General features: G+C 43.6%; 1 non-coding gene across 1 annotated transcript; it reads right to left on the bottom strand.

The window, feature by feature from the left end:
* Nucleotides 1–382: 382 nt before the first annotated feature.
* On the bottom strand, nt 383–489 carry LOC136332706 (U6 spliceosomal RNA). The gene has a single exon (XR_010730867.1). It is a non-coding gene; the product is annotated as a U6 spliceosomal RNA (small nuclear RNA).
* Nucleotides 490–5,174: the final 4,685 nt, after the last annotated feature.

Raw genomic sequence — 5,174 nt, 5'->3', positions numbered from 1 at the left:
AAATGCATGTTGCCCACAGTAGCAGAGGGACTGGCCAAGGGAAGAATGCATCTGTTTGCACTGAATGAGGACAAATCATTGTTATAAGGGACCAGCTGGTTTCCCTTTAGTGTTCTTGGTGTTGCAGGAAATATTTATTGAACTGGCATTTCCTCTCCCCTTCCTCTCCTCCTCCCTTCCCTCTTCTCTCCTTCCCTCCTTTCTGTCTTCCTTCTTTCCATATTCTATTCATCTCTCTCTCTCTTTTCTTCCTGTATTTTGTTTCTTCTGCCAATATTTATAGTATCTCTAGTTTACATATAGCCTTGCATTAGACATCACAAACAATGAAAAGAAGAAAATCTAGCCCTTAATCTTTTTTGTTCACATTTTCTATATATTTAAAAATATGGAACACTTCACAAACCTGTGGGTTCTCCTTGCACAGGGGCCCTGCTAACCTTCTCTGTATCATTCCAATTTTAGTGTATGGGTTGCCGAAGCGAGCGCATGGTCCTTAATTTTGTTTCTCCATATGGATGAAAAGAATAAACACATGCACAAAATGGGGAATTGCATAAAATAAATTCATAAAAATGAGTCCATATTATCAACTTCATAGTAAAGGTAATGACTGATTTGAGAGTAATTTGTGGAGGCTGGGGGAGTGGAGCGATTATAGAGCTGGGGAGGTTTTCTAATCACTTAAGAATTGACTTTGAAAAGCACAGATTTGGATACAAATAGGTATATTCTTCTTTTTCTCTGCCTGCTGTCTAGAAAAAGTCGCAACTAAGTGAGACATCCTACTTTTGAACTGATGCTGGGGATAGAAATTCCCAGGTGACCATGTAACTCATTTGCTAAACCAAGACCCGCTTGAGAGTGAAAGAGGGTGCTCTTAATAATTACACCAGGGAATGGGCATAAACTCGAGTTGTCCTGGGCCAACCTGGATGAAAGGATTCATTCTAGTCTAGAGAAAGCAGGGAATGCAAAGACTCAATGGTGTATAAGGTTGGTGTGTCCCAGGAAGGGATGAGAGGCTAACATGGCCGGAGAGAAGGGAGGAACAAGAGAAGGATGAGCAGGAGCAGCTCACAGAGGTCTCTTCTCTGCCTCCTCTGGAAAGCGAGAAATCAGAGAAAGGGGCCACATTTAGATCATCCCTTGCTGAGTCCAGAGCCTGGCTTTGCTCCTTATAGGCTTTGTCCTCTTTGACCAGTTCAACGTATTTCTGCCTCAACCTCTAACTTTATCACTAGGAAGACAACAGAACCTACCCCGACGAAGGAGCTGGGAGGCTTACGTGTACTAACACGTAGGTTCAGAATGCCAGCAGGGTCTAGAGTGCCTAAGTGTTCCAAAAACATTAGAAATTAATACTGCTATTCAAGCTATTCATCTCAGTAGGGACTTTTTCCAAATGAAAAATAAATAACTAACTAAAACAGGTCTGACCCAGGGTTTGATTGTTGAGATCCTAGCTCCGCACCCTGGGTGTTTCTCCCACTTTTCGGTCTCCTAGTACAAAGATGACTCACTTTTTTCAAAGATCTTTTAGATTCTGGATGGGTGTTTATAGGTCTAGTAGTCTACTCCAAACTTGTCCACAAACACCCTTCCAGCTTTACTTTTCAATTACTGAAGTTCCGGTTTAGATGCCTGAACTCTGTAAAACCACTTACGTGGACCTCAAGTTCACCTTGGAAGTATCTGGGAATCTTTCCAAGGTTTTATTCTTCAAACAGTAAGAAACTCAAGACCCACTCTGACCAGTAATAACGTCACCACCAACAACAGTGACAATAATGAGTCGCAGCCGACGTTTACTGACTCCTCTTATTGTGCATGCTGACTGCTGTGCTGAGTGCTTTCAAGATATTTTCTTACTTAATTCTCAAAATAACCGCCAGAGTTTTTAGTTAAAGAGTTTAGGTAGCACAGCTGGGGTGGGGGGGATGGGGCTGGAGTCCAAATCCGAGTCAGCCAGCCCCTCCGTGGTCTGTGCTCTGCTGCCTCCTCACGGGCAGAAGTGGTTCTAGGGGCAACAGCCGCTATTTTAGGCAGAGCGTCATCAAAAGCCTCCTGGAGCCTTTTAACCTACAAAATCCTGCAGGACTAGCCCGGCTGATACCCCCGCCTGGGCCAAAAAAGGAAAATGTCTCCACGTTACAAGTGATCCGGATTTTCCGAGTGCTGATGCCACTCGTGAGAGGTCACATGGAACAACGTAGGAAAGAGCATCCCCATCAGGGACACTGAGCTGCTACAGGATGACGTTCATGAGGGGCTGCCAGCGTGACGCTCTTGTGACCTGATATGGGCGCTGCACTGCTGAAAAGACCTAACCTATTTCCGGAGAATGACTCTCCATCCGGAGAATCCGAGCCTCGCTCAGCGGTGTGGCAGGCACCGTACTCTTCGTCCTGGTGCCAGCCTGAACTCGTGCCTGGTTAAGTGGCATTGAGCATTCACCTCATTAGACCTTTAGCGATTCCAGCAGATTCATGGAAAGTCATTACAGGGAAAGAACCTACTCTGGGCTTGCCGCTGCGTAATTCTACTCTTGTCTTCTATTTCAAGGTGACCGGCACATCTCAGTTATCGAATTTCAGGGAGGGAGTGACATTAAAACTGACCGAGGGAGGTAGCCTTGCGGAGTAACGACAAGCACGGAAGCACGGTTTCTGAGGTCAGTGGGGGTGAATTTACGTCTCAGCTTTGGAAATTAATACCCAAATGACTAGTTACACAAAACCCTGTTCTTCAGTTTCCTTTGCTATTCCGCCTATAGCGCTGTTGAAAGGATCAGTTGACGCTACGGATGTAAAAATGCTTACCCTGTGGGGAAGAACCTGTTCATTATTTGACTCAACCCCCATTCACGGGGCCTATTCTCTTGGCCACCTTCCAGCTAAGGACGGTCACGGGACAGACACACTTTTAAAAGTCCAACAGAATTAAGCGGACTGCTTTTGGGTGGGCTTCTGGAAATATTTATAATATTCTGATAGAAAAGAGCTTGTCTTTGCCTCGTTAGTTTCTCTCCCGGGCACCCCACTGTCTTGTTCATTCATGTGTCTGTCTACCAGCACACAGATGTGAGATCTGTAGTACTACAACTGTTTATAGCTGTAAATTAATACAGGGAAGCAAGTAGAACAGCACTTGGCACATAGTTAGTATTACAAAGTGTCAATATTATTATCATCATCATCATCATCATTATTATTAACTTTTTTTTATTAGAAGCATGAGGATGAGGCCTATTTAATAAGGATAGTAGAGTGAAAAAAATGTATGAATTTCTTGAGTCTGTAATAACGCTGATGTGCCACTTGACCTACCTGAACGATCGAACTTGGGACTTCTTGCAGTGTGAGACAAATCACCCTCTATTTCTCTACATTACTGTGACTCAGGCATTGTGTTACTTAGAGCTAAATGCAATCCTGAGCGATATAACACTGGATTGGTTAGTTCCTGCTCATTTCACTGTTTTTGTCTAAAGGAGTGGCTAACACTGAAACACTCCATACAACGTCTCCACCAGATGTCATCCAGCCTTTGCTTAAACACTTCCAGTGACTGGCAACTCACTACCTTCCACGGCAGGCTAGTCTATCTTTGGGCCGATGTGACACCTAGAAAGATATTCCTTATGTGGAGTTTCACCTGTTTTCCTGGAACATTTTTTTATTCTCTGCGAGTTGTAACGGACCTGTTGATTCTCTTATCGCTATCAGACTAATATGGAGGCTATTTATGCTCATTAAACTTCTTATGATTGGTTGGAAGGCACAACAGCTAGGTTCTAGATGTGATGCCAACTTCTGACAATTCTCTTCGCTTTCCCTTTATGTACCTCACTCAGCATCTTTCTTCTCTCCCCCACAACCATGGACATATTTCATCCTTGTCACTTCTCTGTAATGGTCCAGGGATGCCCATGTTTATTTCTTAGTGAATTTCACTTCAGGACCCAGAGTCTCAGACTCCAGATATTTTCTGTCCCCCCTTTTAAACAGGATCTATCCTTACTTTTACTTTAGCTAATCAAATACATTTTCTTATCTTGAGGTATAAACAAGCACTTCTAGTTTGTTCTCCAGTTAAAATATTTACTAAAATATAAACTGTCATAACACTGAAAAGTAATGTTAATGATGAAAAAATTGTATATACTTTTATGTCTGACCCAATCCAAGTTGGCCTACCTACACACCACTGAGTTGGTCTGTAATGGAAAGGTATGGTGTAAATCTCAAAATTGGAATCTGTGGCTTGATTGTAGGAATCCCTCCTTTGACACAGATTTGTAATTACAATATATTCCTCATTGGGCATGGGTCCCCGGGATTTAAATGCATCATCATCTTAATTGCCTGACACCCTCACATGCACCCTGCAGCCTAATAGCAAGTCAGACAAAGATAGCTCATTGGTGCTGAAAAGAGACCCTTTCCTAGTGCAAAATTTACTTTGTATCACATTCCAGAGTTTAGGAGAAAACTCAGCGAATAGGGACGAATGTGGGTTCACAAGGCAAACCTCATGCTTTCCGTTCACTTCTCTGCTGCGAGATCTTAATGTAATCTTAGAGAAGGTTTTAAGGTCCAAGCATAGGTTTTTCCTCTGTAAAATTGAGGTACTCATGGCATTTTCATTCAAGATTATTGAAAGAATTAATGACAATATTCCTAAAACAGTGAAGCCACATAGGAAGTACTCATTAAATGTTAGGCATCATTCACTTATCCACTAAATACGTCATGAGGACCTATGTTACATCAAGAATTGGGCTAAGGTCTGGGTACAAAAGGTTGAATGAACCATGCTTCGCCCCTGATTCCACGGGCCTTACAGTGTATTGAGGAAGATGTGAGTTGAATGGATGACAACAATAGTGTCATCAGTTCTACCAGAGGGAAGCCCCAGGTGCCCTGGGATCATTAGAGGAGCACTGCCCCACGGTCAGCGAAGACTGCCCTGAAGAAGAGCTGTGTAGGTGGCTGCGTGACATTGATGCTGCTAGGGAGAGGCGGAGAGCGAGTATCCCAGACAGAAGGAGCAAGCCTCCCCACCCAGGGAGAGGGCTTAGGCCGAGATGCAGCAAGGCTGTTCTAAGGACCAGAAGAAAGTTCAGTGGGGTGTGGGCAGGGACGTGCTACTTCATGGAGAAGAAAGGCAGA

Source organism: Saccopteryx bilineata, chromosome 3 (assembly GCF_036850765.1).
Source record: "Saccopteryx bilineata isolate mSacBil1 chromosome 3, mSacBil1_pri_phased_curated, whole genome shotgun sequence".
NCBI classification, from domain to species: domain Eukaryota; kingdom Metazoa; phylum Chordata; class Mammalia; order Chiroptera; family Emballonuridae; genus Saccopteryx; species Saccopteryx bilineata.
The sequence above is the reverse complement of the archived record's forward strand: the minus strand, read 5'-3'. Positions and strand labels throughout refer to the sequence as shown.